We start from the raw sequence: 13,168 nt of genomic DNA, 5'->3' as shown, positions 1-13,168 counted from the left end.
CTATGACTATGGAGCCCAGTGGCTTGTGCAGTACTGCCGTGGAGCCCAGTGGTTTGTGCAAAATTGCTATGGAGTCCAGTGGTTTGTGCACTTTGGCTATGGAGCCCAGGGGTTTGTGCACTACTGCTATGGAGCCCAGGGGGCTGTGCACTATGACTATGGAACCCTGGGGTTTCTGCACTATGACTATGGAGCCCAGTGGTTTGTGCACTATTGCTGTGGAGCTCATCGGTTGTGCAGTATGACTGTGGGACCCTGGGGTTTCTGCACTATGGCTTTGGACCTCAGTGGTTTGCACACTATGGCTATGGACCTCAGTGGTTTGCACACTATGACTAGGGAGCTTAATCGCTTGTGCACTATGACTATGGAACCCAGGGGGTTGTGCACTATGACCTTGGATCCGTGCACTATAGTTATGGAGCCATGGGGTTGTGCAGTATGACTATGGAGCCCAAGGGCGTTCTGCACTATGACCACAGAGCCTAGTGGTTTGTGCACTATGACTATGGAGCCCAGTGGCTTGTGCACTACTGCTATGGAGGCTAGTGGTTTGTGCAAAATGGCTATGGAGTCCAGTGGTTTGTGCACTTTGTCTATGGAGCCCAGGGGTTTGTGCACTACTGCTATGGAGTCCAGGGGGCTGTGCACTATGACTATGGAACCCTGGGGTTTCTGCACTATGGCTATGGAGCCCAGTGGTTTGCGCACTATGACTAGGGAGCTCAATCGCTTTTGCACTATGACTGTGGAACCGAGGGGGTTGTGCACTATGACTTTGGATCCCATTGGTTTGTGCACTATGGCTATGGAGCCATGGGGTTTGTGCACTATTGCTATGGAGCCCATCGGTTGTGCACAATGGCTATGGAGCCCAGGAAGTTGTGCACTATTGCTATGGAGCCCATGGGTTTGGGAACTATGACTATGGAGCGCAGAGGTTTGTTTAGTATGACTAAAGAGCCCAGGGGTTTCTGCACTATGACTGTGGAGACCAGGGGTTTGTGAACTATTGCTACGGAGACCAGGGGGTTGCGCGTTATTAAAATGGAGCCTAGGGGTTTGTGCAGTATGAATATGGAGCCCAGAAGTTACTGCACTGTTACCATGGAGACCAGGGGTTTGTACACTATTGCAATGGATTCCCAGGGGTTTGTGCAGTATGACTGTGGGGCCCAAGGGTTTCTGCACTATGACCATGGCTATGGAGCCAAGACGTTTGTGCACTATAGCTATGGGGCCCAGAGGTGTGTGCACTACTGCTACGGAGCCCAGGGGCTTCTGCACTATTGCTATGGAGACCAGGGAGTTTGTGCACTATTGCAACGGATTCCCAGTGGATTTTGCAGTATGACTATGGAGCCCCGGGGTTTCTGCACTATGGCCATGGATCCCAGGGATATGTGCACTATGGCTATGGAGCCCAGGGGTTTGTGCACTATGGCTATGGAGCCCACAGCTTTGTTTGGTATGACTATGGCGCCCAGGGGCTTCTGCAATATGACTGTGGAGCCCAAGGGATTGTGTACTATTGCAATGTATACCAGGGCTTTGTGTACTATTGCAAAGGAACCCAGCGGTGTGTGCACTATGGCTATGAAACCCAGAGGTTTCTGCACTATGGCTATGGATCCCATGGGTTTGGGAACTATGACTATGGAGCGCAGAGGTTTGTTTAGTATGACTAAAGAGCCCAGGGGTTTCTGCACTATGACTGTGGAGACCAGGGGTTTGTGAACTATTGCTACGGAGACCAGGGGGTTGCGCGTTATTAAAATGGAGCCTAGGGGTTTGTGCAGTATGAATATGGAGCCCAGAAGTTACTGCACTGTTACCATGGAGACCAGGGGTTTGTACACTATTGCAATGGATTCCCAGGGGTTTGTGCAGTATGACTGTGGGGCCCAAGGGTTTCTGCACTATGACCATGGCTATGGAGCCAAGAGGTTTGTGCACTATAGCTATGGGGCCCAGAGGTGTGTGCACTACTTCTACGGAGCCCAGGGGCTTCTGCACTATTGCTATGGAGACCAGGGAGTTTGTGCACTATTGCAACGGATTCCCAGTGGATTTTGCAGTATGACTATGGAGCCCCGGGGTTTCTGCACTATTGCCATGGATCCCAGGGATTTGTGCACTATGGCTATGGAGCCCAGGGGTTTGTGCACTATGGCTATGGAGCCCACAGCTTTGTTTGGTATGACTATGGCGCCCAGGGGCTTCTGCAATATGACTGTGGAGCCCAAGGGATTGTGTACTATTGCAATGTATACCAGGGCTTTGTGTACTATTGCAAAGGAACCCAGCGGTTTGTGCACTATGGCTATGGAACCCAGAGGTTTCTGCACTATGGCTATGGATCCCATGGGTTTGTGCACTGAGGATGTAGGGCCCAGGGGTTTTTGCACTATGGCTATGGAGCCTGGTGGTTTGTACACTATTGCTATGGAGCCCAGTGGCTTGTGCACTACTTCTATGGAGCCCAGTGGTTTGTGCAAAATGGCTATGGAGCCCAGTGGTTTGTGGACTTTGGCTATGGAGCCGTGGGGTTTGTGCACTACTGCTATAAGTGCCAGGGGTTTGTGCACAGTGGCTATGGAGCCCAGGTGGTTGTGCACTATGGCTATGGAGCCCAGTAGTTTGTGCACTATGACTATGGAGCCCAGGTGGTTGTGCACTACTGCTATGGATCCAAGGGGTTTGTGCACTACTGCTATGATTCACAGGGGGTTGTGCACTATGACTATGGAACGCGGGGGTTTCTGCACTATGTCTATGGAGCCCAGTGGTTTGCAAACTATGACTAGGGAGCTCAATCGCTTGTGCATTATGACTATGGAACCCAGGGGGTTGTGCACTATGACTATGGATCCCAGTGGTTTGTGCACTATGGCTATGGAGCCATGGGGTTTGTGCACTACTGCTATGGAGCCCATTGGTTGTGCACAATGTCTATGGAGCCCAGGAAGTTGTGCACTATTGCTATGGAGCCCAGGGGTTTGGGAACTATGACTATGGAGCGCAGAGGTTTGTTTAGTATGACTATAGAGCCCAGGGGTTTCTGCACTATTGCTATGGGGACAGGGGGGTTGTGACCTATTACAGTGGAGCCCAGGGGTTTGTGCAGTGTGACTATGGAGCCCAGGGGTTTCTGCACCGTTGCTATGGATACCAGGGGTTTTTGCACTATTGCAATTGATTCCCAGGGGTTTGTGCAGTATGACTATGGGGCCCAGGGGTTTCTGCACTATGACCATGGAACCCTTGAGTGTGTGTTCTATGGCTATGGAGCCCAGAGGGTTGTGCACTATCGCTATGGGGCCCAGAGGTGTGTGCACTAATGCTATGGAGCCCAGGGATTTCTGCATTATTGCTATGGAGACCAGGGTTTTGTGCACTATTGCAATGGATTCCTAGGGGATTTTGCAGTATGACTATGGAGCCCCATGGTTTCTGCACTATGGCCATGCATCGCAGGGATTTGTGCACTATGGTTATGGATGCCAGGGGCTTCTACAATATAACTGTGGAGCCCAGAGGTTTGTGCACTACTGCTATGGAGCCCAGGGGACTCTGGACTATTGCCGGGCGAGACCAGGGGTTTGTGCACTATTGCAATGGATTCCCAGGGGTGTGTGCGGTATGACTATGGAGCTTAGGGGTTTGTGCAGTATGGCCATGGAGCCCAGGGGTTTGTTTGGTATGAGTATGGAGCCCAGGGGTTTCTGCAATATGACTGTGGAGCCCAAGGGATTGTGCACTATTGCTATGGAGACCAGGGCTTTGTGCGGTATGACTATGGAGCTTAGGGGTTTGTGCAGTATGGCCATGGAGCCCAGGGGTTAGTGCACTATTGCTATGGAGCCCTGGGGTTTCTCCACTATGGCCATGGAGCCCAAAGATGTGTTTGGTATGACTATGGAGCCCAGGGTTTTCTGCACTATCGCCATGGAGCTTAGGGGATTCTGCACTATGGCTATGGAACCCATGGGTTTCTGCAATATGACTGTGGAGCCCAGAGGTGTGTGCACTATTGTTGTGGAGACCAGGGGTTAGTGCACTATTGCTATGGAGACATAGAACATGCTGCATGGGCAAAACATCACAGTGGACTCTTACCCTGCCCAATCGCCAACACACACAAACTTGCAGGTGGCACTTCCTATGATCACAGGGGGCTTCACCCCACCGATATTCTCATTATCTGTTACCCAGCAAAGTTGGAAAGAGAAAATACATTTAAGATGTGTGCTGTCAGAGAAAAAAAGTTAAGCAGTGTTTTTTACACTTCCCTTCTTTGGGCGTCATCATGAGTTTGGAGGTATTTTCATTGGAGTTACCACCAAACGTCTCTTCCGTTACCACTCATCGGGCCTCATCATGAGTTGGGTGGTGTGCTAAAAATGTGGTGGTAATACCATAACTGCTGCATTACCGCACCAACCAACTACGATTTAGGCGGAAAGGTGGAGGTTACACCTCCAACTCTGAACTGGAGGCAAATCAACTGATTACCGCCACAGTAATTCTGCCAAAAACGCCCCATTGCATCCTACGGACTAAAAAAATGGGGATTACACTGCTACACCGCCACCACCAATAAAGTGGCGGTAACGGTAATTGCATTGTGCGATATTCCGTTAGATTTCCCGCCAGAATACTGCTCAACTCGTAATGACCCCCTTGACCCGTGAATTTACTGTGGATTTATGAGTGATGATAAATTTATGTTAATCCCCATTTTTGGAGTCCATAGGACCCCATGGGAATTTTTGATTGTTTACTATGAGCGGTAATTCCGCTGCAGTAAATCCCGCGATTTTTGCTGGTGAAGTGGAGATTTTCTCTCCAGCAATTTGCAGATAGAATTTGGTGGGACTGTACAACTGGTGCTAATTCCGTTAGTCCCCCTTACCCGCCCCGGCCGGAGGAAAATGTACTGTGCCGCTGAACTCATAATGAGGCCTCTTGCAGCTTTCCAGGGCTCTCAAACAGTATTTCTTAAACTGCCTTGCCCTCAGCCCATGTGCCAGCATAGGGTAGAGGAGGAACTGCATTGCAATCGGAGAATCGATATCAGCTTCCTGTACAACTCATATTCCATTGAACTTAACAACATAAGAACATATGTACCATCCATCAATAGTCTTATGTATAGCCCACACATCTTATAGCTAAATCAATAAAACATGGACCCAAATGCATAAGGGTTATGTTATACGATTATTGTGATCAATCAAGGAGCATAATACAAATCCATCGATTCAATAATCTATAAAAAAAACGGTCAAAATTAAACTTCATATAATTGACTGCAATGTATGACTATACAATACTCCTGTTCAATTTCCTATTTCATTCCTTATGTAAAGTCCCCAATATAATTGTAAACATAAACATAACCACAGGGAAATTAGCAACAATAGCATAAAAAATCTTTAATCCATTGGAGCAATGTGAAGTTGCTTTATTCCTCTTAATGCTGCAGGTATGTGTAAAGGGGAAGGCAGCCCAAAACCCGAGCGGTAAAAAATAATCCAAAAGGCCAAATAATTACTGCTTTTCTTTGCAAGGGAAAACAAGGTTTATTACACGAGAAAAGGTCTCACATGGTCCAGTAGAACCGAACTGACACGCAGTTTATCACTTCCCAAGAAGTTACAGATTATATAGCAGTAAACGGCAAACTCTGAATACATAGGTTACAGTGTTGTATCCCACTGCCCTCAGTGGCTACCACCTATAGAACATTCTAATGTACCCCTATAGTCCCTGGACTGATTGACCACACCTTATCTAAACCCATTCTCCTAACCATGTGGTCCACTACATCGTCACTATTGAATCAAGGTACGAGATTGGTTGTTCGGACATGTAAACACAGTAACTCGTGACCGTCACATGATGTGCACCCCTCCGATCCAGACACGATCAATGTAAACTGGCGAGGCCAACTCTGCTTTCATAAGACAATAGGCCTTCTCATTATACAAGATGCTGCGGTGCACACAAGCTGCCCTCTTAACCTTGTATTAAATGTATTGTCATCCCCTCTGCTCCTCCTATCCCTAATCATGGAACGTTCTTGACACCGCTCCCCCTTATCTCCTTCAAACCTGAGGTGCCCAGTAATGACGTGATTGGGGTACCGCTCTTGAGTTTGAATTTCAGGGATTTATTTGTTTTTGGTTATGCATGTGCTTCTGACCCCTCTTGTGTGAGGGCATTAGTGCCCTAAATCTTCCCCTTACCCCTAGGCATCACAAAACCTTATGCCCTATTCACATGAATTTATTTTCCCCTCAAAGGACACATCCCTACCTGCTCTCTCAGCAGCTAACATTCCGTTCCCACCTGTGGAGGCCCTGCAGCTGGATACAATTAGCGTTTATCTGTGCACCCATCGTGGGTGCCTCTGACCTCAGCTTTTCTCCTGGGGAACGGAAAAGGGGATTTATTTTTGGAACGGAGCTAAAGAGAGCCGCAGCTCCACATCAGGGCCTGCATTCCATTCTGTTCGTCGTGTACTAGGTCTTAACATCCAATATGGCGACACGTATGCCATGTTAACACGCCAACCTCACTTCTACCAAAATACCTTTCTGACTCCACTATCTATCTTTCAACTCTTTCTGCACACCTCACTACAAAACATAACTTCAGATACAACAACTAAACACAGGGCCTATTATACTGCCCTATTTATAACCTTTGCAACCACAACATTCAAACTTTTGTTGCTCCTTCTGTGTTGCTATATGTTTGTAGAGGAGGTTCCAAATAAAGCCTGCACTCCAATCGCCCATTTTGAATTACCAGGAACATTCACACCGAAATATGTGACGTATGATGAGCAAATAAACCAGCAGAGAGCCGCAGTTGGGCTCTACCCTGTACCTATCAGAAGAACAATACCTATTGAAGTACCAATAACCAGACAACCATGGACAGTAAGGTACCCATTGCGAGAACCCTACCAGCAAATGAAACAAAATGAAGATTGCCTAGGAACTGTCCAGGAAGAAACCAAAAAAGTCCTTAATGGAAGGCGAATGGTGACGTCACGAGGGCCTGGACTAACGCACCCATAGAAGATATGACGACCCAAGGATGACACAAAGAGACGAAATGCCATGAATAAAGATATCGTGACACTGAAATAAGAGAATGTTGATGAAAGACAAGGGAGCTTAAACTGTAAGCAGGATGAAGATATTCATCTTCATATGCTTGTAACATATGCATATGCCTGTACATATGCTTGTAACCGCAAGAAAGCTAAGAAAACAGTGTGGCTTGCTATGCTAAGTAAAAGAATAGAGCGGCAAGTGCCATTGTACACAATCTACCTAAAAAATGAAGCATGTTATATAAGTGCTAGTCCACTTTGCACTGAAAGCAGAACCAACCCAGGTTATTATAGGCCAAACGCAAGAACATTCATATTCTAGCAAACATGAAGAAAGAAGGCTGAATCGAAACTCGGCAGAGGCAGCTCGTGCCAGGGAAGCCAAGGTCATATCCATAGAAGCTATGAACAGTAGTTACTTTTAATTGAAGCTAAGAACAGAATATCCTGCCTCTGAAGGATCGAGATAAGAAGGTGAAGGTAGGTGGCGGTTGAAACGAAAATCAAATACACAAATTGAGAGAAATGAGGCAAATTCACGGTGTAGTAGCACGTGACCGTCCAAGCGAGAAGAGGCACGGGTTCACGAGGGAGGCAGACAGTAACTTCAGAGAATCAAAACTTAAGAACAGAGCAGCCTGTCCTGCGAAGGTCGAGATAAGGAGGTCCATGCAGGTGGCCGGTCTAAGGAGAATTAAATGCACAAATAGAAGGAAAAGGAAGCAGATTCACGGTGTACTAACATGTGACCAGCTGAGAGCTAAGAGGTGCCAACATCTGATGTCACCCAAAGGCAGAAGATACCATAACTTTTCCTGACAAGAAGACACAGCTTCAACCACAGCCAACTATTTGACACATAGCCACTAAAGTAATGATGGATTGAGGAAGGCAGGGTGAATCTTAGGGCACCCTGCACCTGGTTGACTATTCTACATGCTGCTAAGTAAAGTGGAGATTTATGCATGGGGTTGAAGCCAACCCAATCTCAATGGACCAAATAATCTAGGGTCCTATAGATAGTAGAACCAATGGGACGTCGTACTCATAGTGCCGCCTACTAGTGTAATGTTAGAAGGATGGTCTTAGACGCCCACCTGATAGTGTTTATCCAATCCTCTCACTCCGTTACCATATACGGATATATTACCTATAGTAAAGTTACATTTTCCTAACCAATAGAATTGCATGTTAACTTTTGAGTGTTACACATCAATGATGACGCGTTTTGGGTATACATTTTACTGTTTGTATGAAGTTCGAGGGAGTTGAAGCGAGACAGACTATCGCATCACTGTTGATTTCTATGGTTCCCTGTTTTTTGTACTTGTCATTAAACGGACTCCCCTTTGCCAAACCATTGAGTTGTCCTTATTGAATGGTGTTGGAGTAATAAATCTGCACCATCATCCATCTCAAGGTGCAGCTATCTCGTCTTAAAGTACTTCGGATCAAACCCCGACTCTATGGGCCGGCCGGGGGTCTCCCCAGTACACTTGGTAGCAAGATCTGATGGTTTATCGACTATCGATTATGGATTAAAATAAGACACCTATTGACCATCGACATAAAGTAACTCTAGGTCCTCGACAATATCACGAGTCCTTTGTCATTCGGCTGAGTAGACCGTGAAGCTCCCCGTAGACAGTGGTAGAAAAAGAAGCGACTGTGGGCAGTCCCCACACTTCCCTTCCCATTCCTACGGGCAGCTGAGTCGGTGAAAAGCTGAAGAAGGTGGTAACAAAGGCGGTGATCCCGAGTGTCCGGAGGCGAACAATGCGAATGGTGAGTGAAGCAAAAAACAGAATGCTTTGGCAAATAGTGCATGCCTTAGAACAAGTAAAGGGAAAAGGTAACGGAGGGAGGAGGGAAAAAACAAAAATAGTCAGAAGTAGAGACAACTGTATATATATAAGGGGATAATGACTCGAGAATAATAAAAGTAAATGAGAGGTTACCGGGGTAGACACCCGAGAAGAGAGAGGATTCGCCTTATTCCTACGCTTTAATATAGCGGCTAGAAGAAATGTGTAACCAAAGTCCCACACAATGGGGAATGAATAGGCTACCACAACATTTAAAGACGTCGTGAAAGGGGTTTTTTACACTCCATGAAGGGGTAATGATTAGAGGCAGAGATATCTGTGTTCAGCTGGTGTCCGTCCAGTCTGTTAAGTGTCTGTTTTACATGTTTCTCTGTTGTGACGTCACACATATGTATTGACATTTTTCTTAAGAGAACTGTTTTAAAATGTTTGCGATTTAATAGCTGAGATAAAATCACACACAAATTGTTGGGTTTTGAGTAGATTTGAATATATAAAATTTTGTGAAAATTTGGATTGGAGCTTGCAGTGTTTGGTGCTCGCTCATATTGTCAGGAGTTGTTTAAACCACACAAAAACATTGACAAGTGTTGTATAAGAGGAAAGGGAACAGATTTAAGCATGGAGGACATGACTCCATTAGCACACTTATTTATTTTATTTATTTATTTTAATTTTTATAACACGCCAACATGCCCGCGGGCCTCAGGGCGCACACAGAACAAAACAGAGATGAAGACAAACAGGCATAAGAGGCAGAATGAGAGAAGAGTCAGAGGGTTATTCCAAGTTTAAGAAGTGGGTCTTTATGGCACGTTTGAACACAGTATAGCTCAGGATCTGCCGTATCCTGGCTGGAAGTGTGTTCCAAAGAAGGGGACCCTGAGCATCAAGAGTAGTACCTCCAAATTTGGCTGTCCTGAATTTAGGATGTTTGAGAGTGATCGCAGAGGAAGAGCGAAGGTTCCTCACATTAGGTTTGATGCTAATACGGGATGACAGATAGGTTGGACTGCTTAGACTAAGGCATTTGTGGGTCGTGGTAAGCATCTTATGTGTTATGCGGTGTTTGACGGGAAGCCAGTGGAGTTTTTTCCTAAAGGTGGAGATGTGTGTACGACGGGACAGATTGAAAATGTTGCGCACGGCATTGTTCTGCGCCACTTGTAGAGATTGAATATTAGAGGCAGTGTTGCCCGCCAGGAGGCTGTTACAATAGTCCAATCTTGAATTTATTAGTGCAGTGCACAAGGGAGCACAGTTCTTATGCAAGCAATTGCCAAAACACGCACCCAAGCTAAAGAAATATAGTACCAAGTGGGTTAAAGGTACTGCCCACAAGATGTTTATGCCATGGCCACAAAATGGGTCTTTATATAAAGCTGTCTTACAACATATGATGACATATTTGCATGCCACATATACAGGCAAGAAGTTAGAAAAATGCCTTGCTGTTCTTGAGTTTTGGAAAATATATGAACAGGGAAAGGAGGAAGAGCCACCAACAGATTGGATACTTAATGTATGCACAGAGGGGGGTGTGATGCCTACCGCGCCACCTGCCCCACTCGAAACAAGAGTTGAAGAAAGTAAGGACGAGGGATTGTACCCACTAAGAGAACTTAAAGCAGCCACAGGGTACAGCAACCCTGCCTATGAGTCACCTACACATATTAGTGACAAAAATCAAGGGAAAGATAAGGACAAAGATATTACCTCCGTAGTCCCAAGGGACAGGTAGAGACGTGATCACGAAAGAAGAGATCAGGCACAGATAAGTGCATCTCTCGACAAGGAAAGAGGAAGGAAGAGATGGAAGGGAAGCAAAGGTAGAACTGATGAAGTAGCATTCGCAAAGGATGAATGGATGGGAGGACAAATCTTATTGAAACTCGATGGCAAAGGCATTGATGACGCGAAACAAAAGGAGAGGTTAGATGAGACACAGAGAAAGGGGAAGGAGAAGGAGTTAAGAGATGAAGAATAAGAAGGAAAGACAGACAAAGGTGAGAACACCTATATCGTGAAGAGCAAGACAGACAGCTTGATTGCAACCCAAGCGCAGCCAATGATGAAGAAAGACAGAAACAGCAAAGGTTAGAGGAAGAGCAAAGAATACGTGAGAAAAGAATAAGAAGATGAAGAGATGAGGAAATTCGAAGGGCAGATGAACGTAGAAATGAAAAGAGAAAGGAAGAAGATAGGGTCAGAGAAGAGGCGAGGAAGCACAAAGAATTTGATGATGATATCGAACGTAAGCGAAGACAGAGAGCACGCGATCTTGAGTATTTGGAGACGGAGGTTAAAAACCCGATCCAGTTGTAGACTGGGAAAACATCGAAGAATTATTTCCTGCGTACAATTCAGTACCAGGCACGTCTAGGGCAAATATTGAAGATGACTTCCACACCAGAAGCATCGTGGAAATGATCGATAGAATATATGATGAAATGGGGCTAGAACAGACACCCCAAGGGGAGGGGGAAGACGAGCGCCTGGAGAGCACCTAGCTGTACGACACTGAGGATGTCTCCCGAAGTAGTGGAAATAGAGACCTATCCCTGGATAGGCTAGAAATAAGTAGGAATAAAGAGGATACGAGAAATTGCATGAATTGGGGACAAACAATGTCCGACTCAGAAAGGGAGGAGTGCGAGGAAAATGAAGAAGGGAAGAGGAGCGAAAGACGACACCCAAGGGAAAAAGGGGCACGATGGTCAGACACTAGCGAGTCTGCACCAAGGGCTTTAGAGTCAGCCATGCAGTCTGACCGACATGAAGGAGTATCTCGTGGTCAGAGGAGGATGTCTTCACCGCCCTATGTAGACTAAGGATATTGCCAGGTAGATGGCGATGAGGGAATATTACCCCTGCAATAGACAGGAGAACAATGAGAGAAGAGAAAGAGGGCTATGCATTCCCATTTCTGCTACTAGAGAAGGGGGGAGTAAGACCACAATATATTCCATGGCCACACATGGATCGATAAAACCTGAAAAACAGGGTTCCAATGCTGACATTGGGAGCCGGAAAGTGGATACATGAGTTAGAAAAAATGACAGGAGGAAACACGTTAGCTATAGGGGAGATTAAGGGCCTCCTATTCGCCATACTTGGTGAGAGAGCAGATGATGTGTGGGCACGAGCAGGCTACCCTGGTGTAACCACAATTAATACCTCGTATGACGGAGCTCCATTTAACAATAGTAGAACCGCAGTATGGAAAGCGCTACGAGTGCTGTATCCAGATACTTCCAATATGGGAGCTATAATGACTCGAAAAATTAAGGATTCTGAGGATCCGTTAATTTATATACAGAATTTCCAAGATGCATGGGTACTCGAGACTCATGAATCATGGAGGAAATCAATACCTGTGTTTTACCATATATTGTGTCAAGGGTTGCCAGAACCGGTGCAGAAACAACTCAAGAAATTGGTAGGAGTTGATGCTAAACCTTGGGCTGAAATACATTTGACTATCGCACATTATTGTAGACTGCTGCAGGAAAAGAATCGCAAAAAGGAAGCAACTCGAAAGGGTGATAAAACGAAATTGGTGCAGAAGAAATTATCAAAGTATGCCCTCGAAGGAGCCATGATAACTAGCGCAGCTGAATCAAGCATGCAGCAGGTGGCTAGTCCACAACAAAATAATCAGGGTAACGTAGGGTTTTACCCACGGGGAAGAGGATTTAGGGAAAGAGGATGGCAGAACAATCAGGGAGGTTTCCAAAATTATCCAGGAGGCTTCCAAAACATGCAAAATGGAAACCCAGATATGTCAAATGGGCAAATACTCCAACCACCGCCAGTATGTTGGCTGTGTGGAATGACAGGGCATTTGGCGCACACATGCAGAAATCAAGGCATGATACAGAACGGCCAAGGAATGGGAGCAGGCATGGCGAATCCACCTGCAGTTTTACAACAGGGCGTTGCACAGAATCACATGGTGCAACAACAAGTGCCAGGAGCACAACAAGGAGGGCAACCTCAGAGCATGGGCAATTTTCCACAAAGACAAACCCAACAGGCACCGTTGCAAGTGTCACAAGCAATGAGCACAGGGCAGACTCCAAACCCTGGAAGGGGAAGTAACAATGGGAATGGGGAAAATCCACAAGTGCACAGTGGGCCAAACTTGTATATGAACTAGGTCAGCTCACTGGGAATCCTGATGTGCTCTATCCTATCAGTGACGCCAGACCCT

Source organism: Ambystoma mexicanum, chromosome 2q (assembly GCF_040938575.1).
Source record: "Ambystoma mexicanum isolate Mex_15411 chromosome 2q, UKY_AmexF1_1, whole genome shotgun sequence".
NCBI lineage: Eukaryota > Metazoa > Chordata > Amphibia > Caudata > Ambystomatidae > Ambystoma > Ambystoma mexicanum.
The sequence above is the reverse complement of the archived record's forward strand: the minus strand, read 5'-3'. Positions refer to the sequence as shown.